Genomic DNA, 13,285 nt, shown 5'->3' on the forward strand with positions numbered 1-13,285 from the left:
TATAAGAATAGGTAAAATAATAATAAAAAACTTACGTGAAGCACTTAAAAATTTCAACAGTCACTGGTATGAAACAGCTTTTTTATCATCTATTGTTATGTATACAATAAAGAAATTCACTTACCGTATGATAGCCGCAGTAGCAGGGGATTTTTTCCCAAATATGTCGATCGTCCGGACATTTTGGTTGAAGGCAGGAGTCAGTGGGCATCCGTTTATCCGCTGGATAACAGACTTCCACCTTCTTGCTCCAGGTCTCTTCCCAGTGGTAAACTTAAACTTCCCCTGAGCATAGAGCTGCATGACACCAGCCCAGTAAGAGTCCGGTTTTCCTGTCTTCGTCATCTTTAAAAACTGTACAAGTTACAGCACATGTTAGAATAATAATTCAAGCAACAGTATCTCTTTATGGTGGACAGTAACTAGTCACCATATAAATAAAATATCCACCATAAATACTAATTTTACCTCGGTTAAACAGGTGTCAAACAGTAGGAGACGGAGGAGCAACAACATTCGTTTTTTCCGCGTAAGTCACTGCGCATGACATACGTGATGACGTAGCACGCAAAATAGTAGTACTTTGTTAGGATTGGTTACGACTTTGTTAGGAATTGTTAGGACTTTGTTAGGACTTTGTTAGGAACTTGTTAGGACTTTTAGGAATTTGTTAGGATTGTTAGAAATTCGTTAGGAACTAGATTGACGGCCAGTCGGCAGCGGGTGCGGCCACCTCGTCCTTGCTTATGTTACTGACTGTAGGTGAGATGATCATGGTTTCACAGATGTCTTTCAATGGTCGTAAGAACGGACCCTACTTGAAACCCTGAGGTTTTCTGATTCAGTTTTTAGAGTATGTGTGGGGAATTAGCTCAAGTGGTAGAGCGCTCGCTTAGCATGCGAGAAGTAGCGGGATCGATACCCGCATTCTCCAGAACGTCCTTGTCTCGGTAGTTTGGACTTTTCATTTAAGACAGAGTATCTTGTCAAGTACAACAATCTGCTGCAGACTGGGTCAGGGCTTTACACAGAGTCCCTTTGACGTTCATTTGAATAGAAGCTACTGAAAATCGTGAGATTTTTTACCCTTTTTCTTTTCTGTCTGTGGGGAATTAGCTCAAGTGGTAGAGCGCTTGCTTCGCATGCGAGAGGTAGCGGGATCGATGCCTGCATTCTCCAAGAAGCCCTTTTCTCTACTTCTCAGTCTTTTAACTGTCCCATCACTAATCATCAAGTATCTTGTGTATTACTCAAGTCTTCTTCAAAAGTCTATGCGCGTGACCCAGTACCAAAATGTATGTTACGGCCTTTGGGTACATTGCCCTTTTTCTCATCATCAAGAGTACATGGCAGAATTGAAACAACAAGCAATGTAGCCATGACCGAATCTGTACATCCCAGTGTGATCTTCTTTAATCTATCCATAGTAGACCCATAACACAGACAAAGTTTTACTGTTTCTGAGGCCACTTCACAACTTAAAGCTTCCGACGAGGATGGGATTCGAACCCACGCGTGCAGAGCACAATGGATTAGCAGTCCAACGCCTTAACCACTCAGCCACCTCGTCCTTGCTTATGTTACTGACTGTAGGTGAGATGATCATGGTTTCACAGATGTCTTTCAATGGTCGTAAGAACGGACCCTACTTGAAACCCTGAGGTTTTCTGATTCAGTTTTTAGAGTATGTGGGGAATTAGCTCAAGTGGTAGAGCGCTCGCTTAGCATGCGAGAAGTAGCGGGATCGATACCCGCATTCTCCAGAACGTCCTTGTCTCGGTAGTTTGGACTTTTCATTTAAGACAGAGTATCTTGTCAAGTACAACAATCTGCTGCAGACTGGGTCAGGGCTTTACACAGAGTCCCTTTGACGTTCATTTGAATAGAAGCTACTGAAAATCGTGAGATTTTTTACCCTTTTTCTTCTCTGTCTGTGGGGAATTAGCTCAAGTGGTAGAGCGCTTGCTTTGCATGTGAGAGGTAGCGGGATCGATGCCTGCATTCTCCAAGAAGCCCATTTCTCTACTGCTCAGTCTTTTACATGTCCCATCACTAATGATCAAGTATCTTGTGTATTACTCAAGTCTTCTTCAACAGTCTATGCGCGTGACCGAGTACCAAAATGTATGTTACAGCCTTTGGGTACATTGCCCTTTTTCTCATCATCAAGAGTACATGGCAGAATTGAAACAACAAGCAATGTAGCCGTGACTGAATCTTTACATCCCAGTGTTATCATTTTTAATCTATTCATAGTAGACCCATAACACAGACAAAGTTTTACTGTTTCTGAGGCCACTTCACAACTTAAAGCTTCCGACGAGGATGGGATTCGAACCCACGCGTGCAGAGCACAATGGATTAGCAGTCCAACGCCTTAACCACTCGGCCACCTCGTCCTTGCTTATGTTACTGACTGTAGGTGAGATGATCATGGTTTCACAGATGTCTTTCAATGGTCGTAAGAACGGACCCTACTTGAAACCCTGAGGTTTTCTGATTCAGTTTTTAGAGTATGTGTGGGGAATTAGCTCAAGTGGTAGAGCGCTCGCTTAGCATGCGAGAAGTAGCGGGATCGATACCCGCATTCTCCAGAACGTCCTTGTCTCGGTAGTTTGGACTTTTCATTTAAGACAGAGTATCTTGTCAAGTACAACAATCTGCTGCAGACTGGGTCAGGGCTTTACACAGAGTCCCTTTGACGTTCATTTGAATAGAAGCTACTGAAAATCGTGAGATTTTTTACCCTTTTTCTTTTCTGTCTGTGGGGAATTAGCTCAAGTGGTAGAGCGCTTGCTTCGCATGCGAGAGGTAGCGGGATCGATGCCTGCATTCTCCAAGAAGCCCTTTTCTCTACTTCTCAGTCTTTTAACTGTCCCATCACTAATGATCAAGTATCTTGTGTATCACTCAAGTCTTCTTCAAAAGTCTATGCGCGTGACCCAGTACCAAAATGTATGTTACGGCCTTTGGGTACATTGCCCTTTTTCTCATCATCAAGAGTACATGGCAGAATTGAAACAACAAGCAATGTAGCCATGACCGAATCTGTACATCCCAGTGTGATCTTCTTTAATCTATCCATAGTAGACCCATAACACAGACAAAGTTTTACTGTTTCTGAGGCCACTTCACAACTTAAAGCTTCCGACGAGGATGGGATTCGAACCCACGCGTGCAGAGCACAATGGATTAGCAGTCCAACGCCTTAACCACTCGGCCACCTCGTCCTTGCTTATGTTACTGACTGTAGGTGAGATGATCATGGTTTCACAGATGTCTTTCAATGGTCGTAAGAACGGACCCTACTTGAAACCCTGAGGTTTTCTGATTCAGTTTTTAGAGTATGTGTGGGGAATTAGCTCAAGTGGTAGAGCGCTCGCTTAGCATGCGAGAAGTAGCGGGATCGATACCCGCATTCTCCAGAACGTCCTTGTCTCGGTAGTTTGGACTTTTCATTTAAGACAGAGTATCTTGTCAAGTACAACAATCTGCTGCAGACTGGGTCAGGGCTTTACACAGAGTCCCTTTGACGTTCATTTGAATAGAAGCTACTGAAAATCGTGAGATTTTTTACCCTTTTTCTTGCTCCCTCTGTGGGGAATTAGCTCAAATGGTAGAGCGCTTGCTTTGCATGCGAGAGGTAGCGGGATCGATGCCTGCATTCTCCAAGAAGCCCTTTTCTCTACTTCTCAGTCTTTTAACTGTCCCATCACTAATCATCAAGTATCTTGTGTATTACTCAAGTCTTCTTCAAAAGTCTATGCGCGTGACCCAGTACCAAAATGTATGTTACGGCCTTTGGGTACATTGCCCTTTTTCTCATCATCAAGAGTACATGGCAGAATTGAAACAACAAGCAATGTAGCCATGACCGAATCTGTACATCCCAGTGTGATCTTCTTTAATCTATCCATAGTAGACCCATAACACAGACAAGTTTTACTGTTTCTGAGGCCACTTCACAACTTAAAGCTTCCGACGAGGATGGGATTCGAACCCACGCGTGCAGAGCACAATGGATTAGCAGTCCAACGCCTTAACCACTCGGCCACCTCGTCCTTGCTTATGTTACTGACTGTAGGTGAGATGATCATGGTTTCACAGATGTCTTTCAATGGTCGTAAGAACGGACCCTACTTGAAACCCTGAGGTTTTCTCATTCAGTTTTTAGAGTATGTGTGGGGAATTAGCTCAAGTGGTAGAGCGCTCGCTTAGCATGCGAGAAGTAGCGGGATCGATACCCGCATTCTCCAGAACGTCCTTGTCTCGGTAGTTTGGACTTTTCATTTAAGACAGAGTATCTTGTCAAGTACAACAATCTGCTGCAGACTGGGTCAGGGCTTTACACAGAGTCCCTTTGACGTTCATTTGAATAGAAGTTACTGAAAATGTGAGATTTTTACCCTTTTTCTTCTCTGTCTGTGGGGAATTAGCTCAAGTGGTAGAGCGCTTGCTTTGCATGCGAGAGGTAGCGGGATCGATGCCTGCATTCTCCAAGAAGCCCATTTCTCTACTGCTCAGTCTTTTACATGTCCCATCACTAATGATCAAGTATCTTGTGTATTACTCAAGTCTTCTTCAACAGTCTATGCGCGTGACCGAGTACCAAAATGTATGTTACGGCCTTTGGGTACATAGCCCTTTTTCTCATCATCAAGAGTACATGGCAGAATTGAAACAACAAGCAATGTAGCCGTGACTGAATCTTTACATCCCAGTGTTATCATTTTTAATCCATCCATATTAGACCCATAACACAGACAAAGTTTTACTGTTTCTGAGGCCACTTCACAACTTAAAGCTTCCGACGAGGATGGGATTCGAACCCACGCGTGCAGAGCACAATGGATTAGCAGTCCAACGCCTTAACCACTCGGCCACCTCGTCCTTGCTTATGTTACTGACTGTAGGTGAGATGATCATGGTTTCACAGATGTCTTTCAATGGTCGTAAGAACGGACCCTACTTGAAACCCTGAGGTTTTCTGATTCAGTTTTTAGAGTATGTGTGGGGAATTAGCTCAAGTGGTAGAGCGCTCGCTTAGCATGCGAGAAGTAGCGGGATCGATACCCGCATTCTCCAGAACGTCCTTGTCTCGGTAGTTTGGACTTTTCATTTAAGACAGAGTATCTTGTCAAGTACAACAATCTGCTGCAGACTGGGTCAGGGCTTTACACAGAGTCCCTTTGACGTTCATTTGAATAGAAGCTACTGAAAATCGTGAGATTTTTTACCCTTTTTCTTTTCTGTCTGTGGGGAATTAGCTCAAGTGGTAGAGCGCTTGCTTCGCATGCGAGAGGTAGCGGGATCGATGCCTGCATTCTCCAAGAAGCCCTTTTCTCTACTTCTCAGTCTTTTAACTGTCCCATCACTAATCATCAAGTATCTTGTGTATTACTCAAGTCTTCTTCAAAAGTCTATGCGCGTGACCCAGTACCAAAATGTATGTTACAGCCTTTGGGTACATTGCCCTTTTTCTCATCATCAAGAGTACATGGCAGAATTGAAACAACAAGCAATGTAGCCATGACCGAATCTGTACATCCCAGTGTGATCTTCTTTAATCTATCCATAGTAGACCCATAACACAGACAAAGTTTTACTGTTTCTGAGGCCACTTCACAACTTAAAGCTTCCGACGAGGATGGGATTCGAACCCACGCGTGCAGAGCACAATGGATTAGCAGTCCAACGCCTTAACCACTCGGCCACCTCGTCCTTGCTTATGTTACTGACTGTAGGTGAGATGATCATGGTTTCACAGATGTCTTTCAATGGTCGTAAGAACGGACCCTACTTGAAACCCTGAGGTTTTCTCATTCAGTTTTTAGAGTATGTGTGGGGAATTAGCTCAAGTGGTAGAGCGCTCGCTTAGCATGCGAGAAGTAGCGGGATCGATACCCGCATTCTCCAGAACGTCCATGTCTCGGTAGTTTGGACTTTTCATTTAAGACAGAGTATCTTGTCAAGTACAACAATCTGCTGCAGACTGGGTCAGGGCTTTACACAGAGTCCCTTTGACGTTCATTTGAATAGAAGCTACTGAAAATGGTGAGATTTTTTACCCTTTTTCTTCTCTGTCTGTGGGGAATTAGCTCAAGTGGTAGAGCGCTTGCTTTGCATGCGAGAGGTAGCGGGATCGATGCCTGCATTCTCCAAGAAGCCCATTTCTCTACTGCTCAGTCTTTTACATGTCCCATCACTAATGATCAAGTATCTTGTGTATTACTCAAGTCTTCTTCAACAGTCTATGCGCGTGACCGAGTACCAAAATGTATGTTACGGCCTTTGGGTACATAGCCCTTTTTCTCATCATCAAGAGTACATGGCAGAATTCAAACAACAAGCAATGTAGCCGTGACTGAATCTTTACATCCCAGTGTATCTTTTTAATCCATCCATATTAGACCCATAACACAGACAAAGTTTTACTGTTTCTGAGGCCACTTCACAACTTAAAGCTTCCGACGAGGATGGGATTCGAACCCACGCGTGCAGAGCACAATGGATTAGCAGTCCAACGCCTTAACCACTCGGCCACCTCGTCCTTGCTTATGTTACTGACTGTAGGTGAGATGATCATGGTTTCACAGATGTCTTTCAATGGTCGTAAGAACGGACCCTACTTGAAACCCTGAGGTTTTCTGATTCAGTTTTTAGAGTATGTGTGGGGAATTAGCTCAAGTGGTAGAGCGCTCGCTTAGCATGCGAGAAGTAGCGGGATCGATACCCGCATTCTCCAGAACGTCCTTGTCTCGGTAGTTTGGACTTTTCATTTAAGACAGAGTATCTTGTCAAGTACAACAATCTGCTGCAGACTGGGTCAGGGCTTTACACAGAGTCCCTTTGATGTTCATTTGAATAGAAGCTACTGAAAATCGTGAGATTTTTTACCCTTTTTCTTCTCTGTCTGTGGGGAATTAGCTCAAGTGGTAGAGCGCTTGCTTCGCATGCGAGAGGTAGCGGGATCGATGCCTGCATTCTCCAAGAAGCCCTTTTCTCTACTGCTCAGTCTTTTACATGTCCCATCACTAATGATCAAGTATCTTGTGTATTACTCAAGTCTTCTTCAACAGTCTATGCGCGTGACCGAGTACCAAAATGTATGTTACGGCCTTTGGGTACATTGCCCTTTTTCTCATCATCAAGAGTACATGGCAGAATTGAAACAACAAGCAATGTAGCCATGACCGAATCTGTACATCCCAGTGTGATCTTTTTAATCGATCCATAGTAGACCCATAACACAGACAAAGTTTTACTGTTTCTGAGGCCACTTCACAACTTAAAGCTTCCGACGAGGATGGGATTCAAACCCACGCGTGCAGAGCACAATGGATTAGCAGTCCAACGCCTTAACCACTCGGCCACCTCGTCCTTGCTTATGTTACTGACTGTAGGTGAGATGATCATGGTTTCACAGATGTCTTTCAATGGTCGTAAGAACGGACCCTACTTGAAACCCTGAGGTTTTCTGATTCAGTTTTTAGAGTATGTGTGGGGAATTAGCTCAAGTGGTAGAGCGCTCGCTTAGCATGCGAGAAGTAGCGGGATCGATACCCGCATTCTCCAGAACGTCCTTGTCTCGGTAGTTTGGACTTTTCATTTAAGACAGAGTATCTTGTCAAGTACAACAATCTGCTGCAGACTGGGTCAGGGCTTTACACAGAGTCCCTTTGATGTTCATTTGAATAGAAGCTACTGAAAATCGTGAGATTTTTTACCCTTTTTCTTCTCTGTCTGTGGGGAATTAGCTCAAGTGGTAGAGCGCTTGCTTCGCATGCGAGAGGTAGCGGGATCGATGCCTGCATTCTCCAAGAAGCCCTTTTCTCTACTTCTCAGTCTTTTAACTGTCCCATCACTAATCATCAAGTATCTTGTGTATTACTCAAGTCTTCTTCAAAGTCTATGCGCGTGACCCAGTACCAAAATGTATGTTACGGCCTTTGGGTACATTGCCCTTTTTCTCATCATCAAGAGTACATGGCAGAATTGAAACAACAAGCAATGTAGCCATGACCGAATCTGTACATCCCAGTGTGATCTTCTTTAATCTATCCATAGTAGACCCATAACACAGACAAAGTTTTACTGTTTCTGAGGCCACTTCACAACTTAAAGCTTCCGACGAGGATGGGATTCGAACCCACGCGTGCAGAGCACAATGGATTAGCAGTCCAACGCCTTAACCACTCGGCCACCTCGTCCTTGCTTATGTTACTGACTGTAGGTGAGATGATCATGGTTTCACAGATGTCTTTCAATGGTCGTAAGAACGGACCCTACTTGAAACCCTGAGGTTTTCTGATTCAGTTTTTAGAGTATGTGTGGGGAATTAGCTCAAGTGGTAGAGCGCTCGCTTAGCATGCGAGAAGTAGCGGGATCGATACCCGCATTCTCCAGAACGTCCTTGTCTCGGTAGTTTGGACTTTTCATTTAAGACAGAGTATCTTGTCAAGTACAACAATCTGCTGCAGACTGGGTCAGGGCTTTACACAGAGTCCCTTTGATGTTCATTTGAATAGAAGCTACTGAAAATGGTGAGATTTTTTACCCTTTTTCTTCTCTGTCTGTGGGGAATTAGCTCAAGTGGTAGAGCGCTTGCTTCGCATGCGAGAGGTAGCGGGATCGATGCCTGCATTCTCCAAGAAGCCCTTTTCTCTACTTCTCAGTCTTTTAACTGTCCCATCACTAATCATCAAGTATCTTGTGTATACTCAAGTCTTCTTCAAAAGTCTATGCGCGTGACCCAGTACCAAAATGTATGTTACGGCCTTTGGGTACATTGCCCTTTTTCTCATCATCAAGAGTACATGGCAGAATTGAAACAACAAGCAATGTAGCCATGACCGAATCTGTACATCCCAGTGTGATCTTCTTTAATCTATCCATAGTAGACCCATAACACAGACAAAGTTTTACTGTTTCTGAGGCCACTTCACAACTTAAAGCTTCCGACGAGGATGGGATTCGAACCCACGCGTGCAGAGCACAATGGATTAGCAGTCCAACGCCTTAACCACTCGGCCACCTCGTCCTTGCTTATGTTACTGACTGTAGGTGAGATGATCATGGTTTCACAGATGTCTTTCAATGGTCGTAAGAACGGACCCTACTTGAAACCCTGAGGTTTTCTGATTCAGTTTTTAGAGTATGTGTGGGGAATTAGCTCAAGTGGTAGAGCGCTCGCTTAGCATGCGAGAAGTAGCGGGATCGATACCTGCATTCTCCAGAATGTCCTTGTCTCGGTAGTTTTTACTATTCATTTAAGACAGAGTATCTTGTCAAGTACAACAATCTGCTGCAGACTGGGTCAGGGCTTTACACAGAGTCCCTTTGATGTTCATTTGAATAGAAGCTACTGAAAATCGTGAGATTTTTTACCCTTTTTCTTCTCTGTCTGTGGGGAATTAGCTCAAGTGGTAGAGCGCTTGCTTTGCATGCGAGAGGTAGCGGGATCGATGCCTGCATTCTCCAAGAAGCCCATTTCTCTACTGCTCAGTCTTTTACATGTCCCATCACTAATGATCAAGTATATTGTGTATTACTCAAGTCTTCTTCAACAGTCTATGCGCGTGACCCAGTACCAAAATGTACGTTACGGCCTTTGGGTACATTGCCCTTTTTCTCATCATCAAGAGTACATGGCAGAATTGAAACAACAAGCAATGTAGCCATGACCGAATCTGTACATCCCAGTGTGATCTTTTATAATCGATCCATAGTAGACCCATAACACAGACAAAGTTTTACTGTTTCTGAGGCCACATCACAACTTAAAGCTTCCGACGAGGATGGGATTCAAACCCACGCGTGCAGAGCACAATGGATTAGCAGTCCAACGCCTTAACCACTCGGCCACCTCGTCCTTGCTTATGTTACTGACTGTAGGTGAGATGATCATGGTTTCACAGATGTCTTTCAATGGTCGTAAGAACGGACCCTACTTGAAACCCTGAGGTTTTCTCATTCAGTTTTTAGAGTATGTGTGGGGAATTAGCTCAAGTGGTAGAGTGCTCGCTTAGCATGCGAGAAGTAGCGGGATCGATACCCGCATTCTCCAGAACGTCCTTGTCTCGGTAGTTTGGAGTTTTCATTTAAGACAGAGTATCTTGTCAAGTACAACAATCTGCTGCAGACTGGGTCAGGGCTTTACACAGAGTCCCTTTGATGTTCATTTGAATAGAAGCTACTGAAAATCGTGAGATTTTTTACCCTTTTTCTTTTCTGTCTGTGGGGAATTAGCTCAAGTGGTAGAGCGCTTGCTTCGCATGCGAGAGGTAGCGGGATCGATGCCTGCATTCTCCAAGAAGCCCTTTTCTCTACTTCTCAGTCTTTTAACTGTCCCATCACTAATCATCAAGTATCTTGTGTATCACTCAAGTCTTCTTCAAAAGTCTATGCGCGTGACCCAGTACCAAAATGTATGTTACGGCCTTTGGGTACATTGCCCTTTTTCTCATCATCAAGAGTACATGGCAGAATTGAAACAACAAGCAATGTAGCCATGACCAAATCTGTACATCCCAGTGTGATCTTCTTTAATCTATCCATAGTAGACCCATAACACAGACAAAGTTTTACTGTTTCTGAGGCCACTTCACAACTTAAAGCTTCCGACGAGGATGGGATTCGAACCCACGCGTGCAGAGCACAATGGATTAGCAGTCCAACGCCTTAACCACTCGGCCACCTCGTCCTTGCTTATGTTACTGACTGTAGGTGAGATGATCATGGTTTCACAGATGTCTTTCAATGGTCGTAAGAACGGACCCTACTTGAAACCCTGAGGTTTTCTGATTCAGTTTTTAGAGTATGTGTGAGGAATTAGCTCAAGTGGTAGAGCGCTCGCTTAGCATGCGAGAAGTAGCGGGATCGATACCCGCATTCTCCAGAACGTCCTTGTCTCGGTAGTTTGGACTTTTCATTTAAGACAGAGTATCTTGTCAAGTACAACAATCTGCTGCAGACTGGGTCAGGGCTTTACACAGAGTCCCTTTGATGTTCATTTGAATAGAAGCTACTGAAAATGGTGAGATTTTTTACCCTTTTTCTTCTCTGTCTGTGGGGAATTAGCTCAAGTGGTAGAGCGCTTGCTTCGCATGCGAGAGGTAGCGGGATCGATGCCTGCATTCTCCAAGAAGCCCTTTTCTCTACTGCTCAGTCTTTTACATGTCCCATCACTAATGATCAAGTATATTGTGTATTACTCAAGTCTTCTTCAACAGTCTATGCGCGTGACCCAGTACCAAAATGTACGTTACGGCCTTTGGGTACATTGCCCTTTTTCTCATCATCAAGAGTACATGGCAGAATTGAAACAACAAGCAATGTAGCCATGACCGAATCTGTACATCCCAGTGTGATCTTTTATAATCGATCCATAGTAGACCCATAACACAGACAAAGTTTTACTGTTTCTGAGGCCACATCACAACTTAAAGCTTCCGACGAGGATGGGATTCAAACCCACGCGTGCAGAGCACAATGGATTAGCAGTCCAACGCCTTAACCACTCGGCCACCTCGTCCTTGCTTATGTTACTGACTGTAGGTGAGATGATCATGGTTTCACAGATGTCTTTCAATGGTCGTAAGAACGGACCCTACTTGAAACCCTGAGGTTTTCTGATTCAGTTTTTAGAGTATGTGTGGGGAATTAGCTCAAGTGGTAGAGTGCTCGCTTAGCATGCGAGAAGTAGTGGGATCGATACCCGCATTCTCCAGAACGTCCTTGTCTCGGTAGTTTGGAGTTTTCATTTAAGACAGAGTATCTTGTCAAGTACAACAATCTGCTGCAGACTGGGTCAGGGCTTTACACAGAGTCCCTTTGATGTTTATTTGAATAGAAGCTACTGAAAATCGTGAGATTTTTTACCCTTTTTCTTTTCTGTCTGTGGGGAATTAGCTCAAGTGGTAGAGCGCTTGCTTCGCATGCGAGAGGTAGCGGGATCGATGCCTGCATTCTCCAAGAAGCCCTTTTCTCTACTTCTCAGTCTTTTAACTGTCCCATCACTAATCATCAAGTATCTTGTGTATCACTCAAGTCTTCTTCAAAAGTCTATGCACGTGACCCAGTACCAAAATGTATGTTACGGCCTTTGGGTACATTGCCCTTTTTCTCATCATCAAGAGTACATGGCAGAATTGAAACAACAAGCAATGTAGCCATGACCAAATCTGTACATCCCAGTGTGATCTTCTTTAATCTATCCATAGTAGACCCATAACACAGACAAAGTTTTACTGTTTCTGAGGCCACTTCACAACTTAAAGCTTCCGACGAGGATGGGATTCGAACCCACGCGTGCAGAGCACAATGGATTAGCAGTCCAACGCCTTAACCACTCGGCCACCTCGTCCTTGCTTATGTTACTGACTGTAGGTGAGATGATCATGGTTTCACAGATGTCTTTCAATGGTCGTAAGAACGGACCCTACTTGAAACCCTGAGGTTTTCTGATTCAGTTTTTAGAGTATGTGTGGGGAATTAGCTCAAGTGGTAGAGCGCTCGCTTAGCATGCGAGAAGTAGCGGGATCGATACCCGCATTCTCCAGAACGTCCTTGTCTCGGTAGTTTGGACTTTTCATTTAAGACAGAGTATCTTGTCAAGTACAACAATCTGCTGCAGACTGGGTCAGGGCTTTACACAGAGTCCCTTTGACGTTCATTTGAATAGAAGCTACTGAAAATCGTGAGATTTTTTACCCTTTTTCTTTTCTGTCTGTGGGGAATTAGCTCAAGTGGTAGAGTGCTTGCTTCGCATGCGAGAGGCAGCGGGATCGATGCCTGCATTCTCCAAGAAGCCCTTTTCTCTACTGCTCAGTCTTTTACATGTCCCATCACTAATGATCAAGTATCTTGTGTATTACTCAAGTCTTCTTCAACAGTCTATGCGCGTGACCGAGTACCAAAATGTATGTTACGGCCTTTGGGTACTTTGCCCTTTTTCTCATCATCAAGAGTACAGGGCAGAATTGAAACAACAAGCAATGTAGCCATGAATGAATCTGTACATCCCAGTGTGATCTTCTTTAATCTATCCATAGTAGACCCATAACACAGACAAAGTTTTACTGTTTCTGAGGCCACTTCACAACTAAAAGCTTCCGACAAGGATGGGATTCAAACCCACGCGTGCAGAGCACAATGGATTAGCAGTCCATCGCCTTAACCACTCGGCCACCTCGTCCTTGCTTATGTTACTGACTGTAGGTGAGATGATCATGGTTTCACAGATGTCTTTCAATGGTCGTAAGAACGGACCCTACTTGAAACCCTG

The 13,285-nt window shown here is 44.1% G+C and overlaps 1 protein-coding gene and 26 non-coding genes across 28 annotated transcripts in view; 11 read left to right on the forward strand and 16 right to left on the reverse strand.

Annotated features, from left to right (window-relative positions):
• The window catches only part of gpc3 (glypican 3), a 197,295-nt gene that overhangs the window by 40,333 nt on the left and 143,677 nt on the right, over positions 1 to 13,285 (reverse strand). The gene's annotated exons all lie outside the window — the stretch shown is intronic.
• Positions 862 to 934, forward strand: trnaa-agc (transfer RNA alanine (anticodon AGC)). Its single transcript has one exon. It is a non-coding gene; the product is annotated as a tRNA-Ala (tRNA).
• On the reverse strand, positions 1,489 to 1,570 carry trnas-gcu (transfer RNA serine (anticodon GCU)). Its single transcript has one exon. It is a non-coding gene; the product is annotated as a tRNA-Ser (tRNA).
• Positions 1,691 to 1,763, forward strand: trnaa-agc (transfer RNA alanine (anticodon AGC)). The gene has a single exon. It is a non-coding gene; the product is annotated as a tRNA-Ala (tRNA).
• Positions 2,318 to 2,399, reverse strand: trnas-gcu (transfer RNA serine (anticodon GCU)). Its single transcript has one exon. It is a non-coding gene; the product is annotated as a tRNA-Ser (tRNA).
• Positions 2,522 to 2,594, forward strand: trnaa-agc (transfer RNA alanine (anticodon AGC)). The gene has a single exon. It is a non-coding gene; the product is annotated as a tRNA-Ala (tRNA).
• On the reverse strand, positions 3,149 to 3,230 carry trnas-gcu (transfer RNA serine (anticodon GCU)). Its single transcript has one exon. It is a non-coding gene; the product is annotated as a tRNA-Ser (tRNA).
• Positions 3,353 to 3,425, forward strand: trnaa-agc (transfer RNA alanine (anticodon AGC)). Its single transcript has one exon. It is a non-coding gene; the product is annotated as a tRNA-Ala (tRNA).
• Positions 3,980 to 4,061, reverse strand: trnas-gcu (transfer RNA serine (anticodon GCU)). Its single transcript has one exon. It is a non-coding gene; the product is annotated as a tRNA-Ser (tRNA).
• On the forward strand, positions 4,184 to 4,256 carry trnaa-agc (transfer RNA alanine (anticodon AGC)). Its single transcript has one exon. It is a non-coding gene; the product is annotated as a tRNA-Ala (tRNA).
• trnas-gcu (transfer RNA serine (anticodon GCU)) lies at positions 4,809 to 4,890 on the reverse strand. Its single transcript has one exon. It is a non-coding gene; the product is annotated as a tRNA-Ser (tRNA).
• trnaa-agc (transfer RNA alanine (anticodon AGC)) lies at positions 5,013 to 5,085 on the forward strand. Its single transcript has one exon. It is a non-coding gene; the product is annotated as a tRNA-Ala (tRNA).
• Positions 5,640 to 5,721, reverse strand: trnas-gcu (transfer RNA serine (anticodon GCU)). Its single transcript has one exon. It is a non-coding gene; the product is annotated as a tRNA-Ser (tRNA).
• On the forward strand, positions 5,844 to 5,916 carry trnaa-agc (transfer RNA alanine (anticodon AGC)). The gene has a single exon. It is a non-coding gene; the product is annotated as a tRNA-Ala (tRNA).
• On the reverse strand, positions 6,469 to 6,550 carry trnas-gcu (transfer RNA serine (anticodon GCU)). The gene has a single exon. It is a non-coding gene; the product is annotated as a tRNA-Ser (tRNA).
• trnaa-agc (transfer RNA alanine (anticodon AGC)) lies at positions 6,673 to 6,745 on the forward strand. The gene has a single exon. It is a non-coding gene; the product is annotated as a tRNA-Ala (tRNA).
• Positions 7,299 to 7,380, reverse strand: trnas-gcu (transfer RNA serine (anticodon GCU)). The gene has a single exon. It is a non-coding gene; the product is annotated as a tRNA-Ser (tRNA).
• trnaa-agc (transfer RNA alanine (anticodon AGC)) lies at positions 7,503 to 7,575 on the forward strand. Its single transcript has one exon. It is a non-coding gene; the product is annotated as a tRNA-Ala (tRNA).
• Positions 8,129 to 8,210, reverse strand: trnas-gcu (transfer RNA serine (anticodon GCU)). The gene has a single exon. It is a non-coding gene; the product is annotated as a tRNA-Ser (tRNA).
• On the forward strand, positions 8,333 to 8,405 carry trnaa-agc (transfer RNA alanine (anticodon AGC)). Its single transcript has one exon. It is a non-coding gene; the product is annotated as a tRNA-Ala (tRNA).
• Positions 8,959 to 9,040, reverse strand: trnas-gcu (transfer RNA serine (anticodon GCU)). Its single transcript has one exon. It is a non-coding gene; the product is annotated as a tRNA-Ser (tRNA).
• Positions 9,790 to 9,871, reverse strand: trnas-gcu (transfer RNA serine (anticodon GCU)). Its single transcript has one exon. It is a non-coding gene; the product is annotated as a tRNA-Ser (tRNA).
• trnas-gcu (transfer RNA serine (anticodon GCU)) lies at positions 10,621 to 10,702 on the reverse strand. Its single transcript has one exon. It is a non-coding gene; the product is annotated as a tRNA-Ser (tRNA).
• trnas-gcu (transfer RNA serine (anticodon GCU)) lies at positions 11,452 to 11,533 on the reverse strand. The gene has a single exon. It is a non-coding gene; the product is annotated as a tRNA-Ser (tRNA).
• Positions 12,283 to 12,364, reverse strand: trnas-gcu (transfer RNA serine (anticodon GCU)). Its single transcript has one exon. It is a non-coding gene; the product is annotated as a tRNA-Ser (tRNA).
• trnaa-agc (transfer RNA alanine (anticodon AGC)) lies at positions 12,487 to 12,559 on the forward strand. The gene has a single exon. It is a non-coding gene; the product is annotated as a tRNA-Ala (tRNA).
• Positions 13,114 to 13,195, reverse strand: trnas-gcu (transfer RNA serine (anticodon GCU)). The gene has a single exon. It is a non-coding gene; the product is annotated as a tRNA-Ser (tRNA).

The sequence above is a fragment of the Poecilia reticulata genome, chromosome 10 (genome assembly GCF_904066995.2).
Source record: "Poecilia reticulata chromosome 10, P_reticulata-male-v2, whole genome shotgun sequence".
NCBI classification, from domain to species: Eukaryota; Metazoa; Chordata; class Actinopteri; order Cyprinodontiformes; family Poeciliidae; genus Poecilia; species Poecilia reticulata.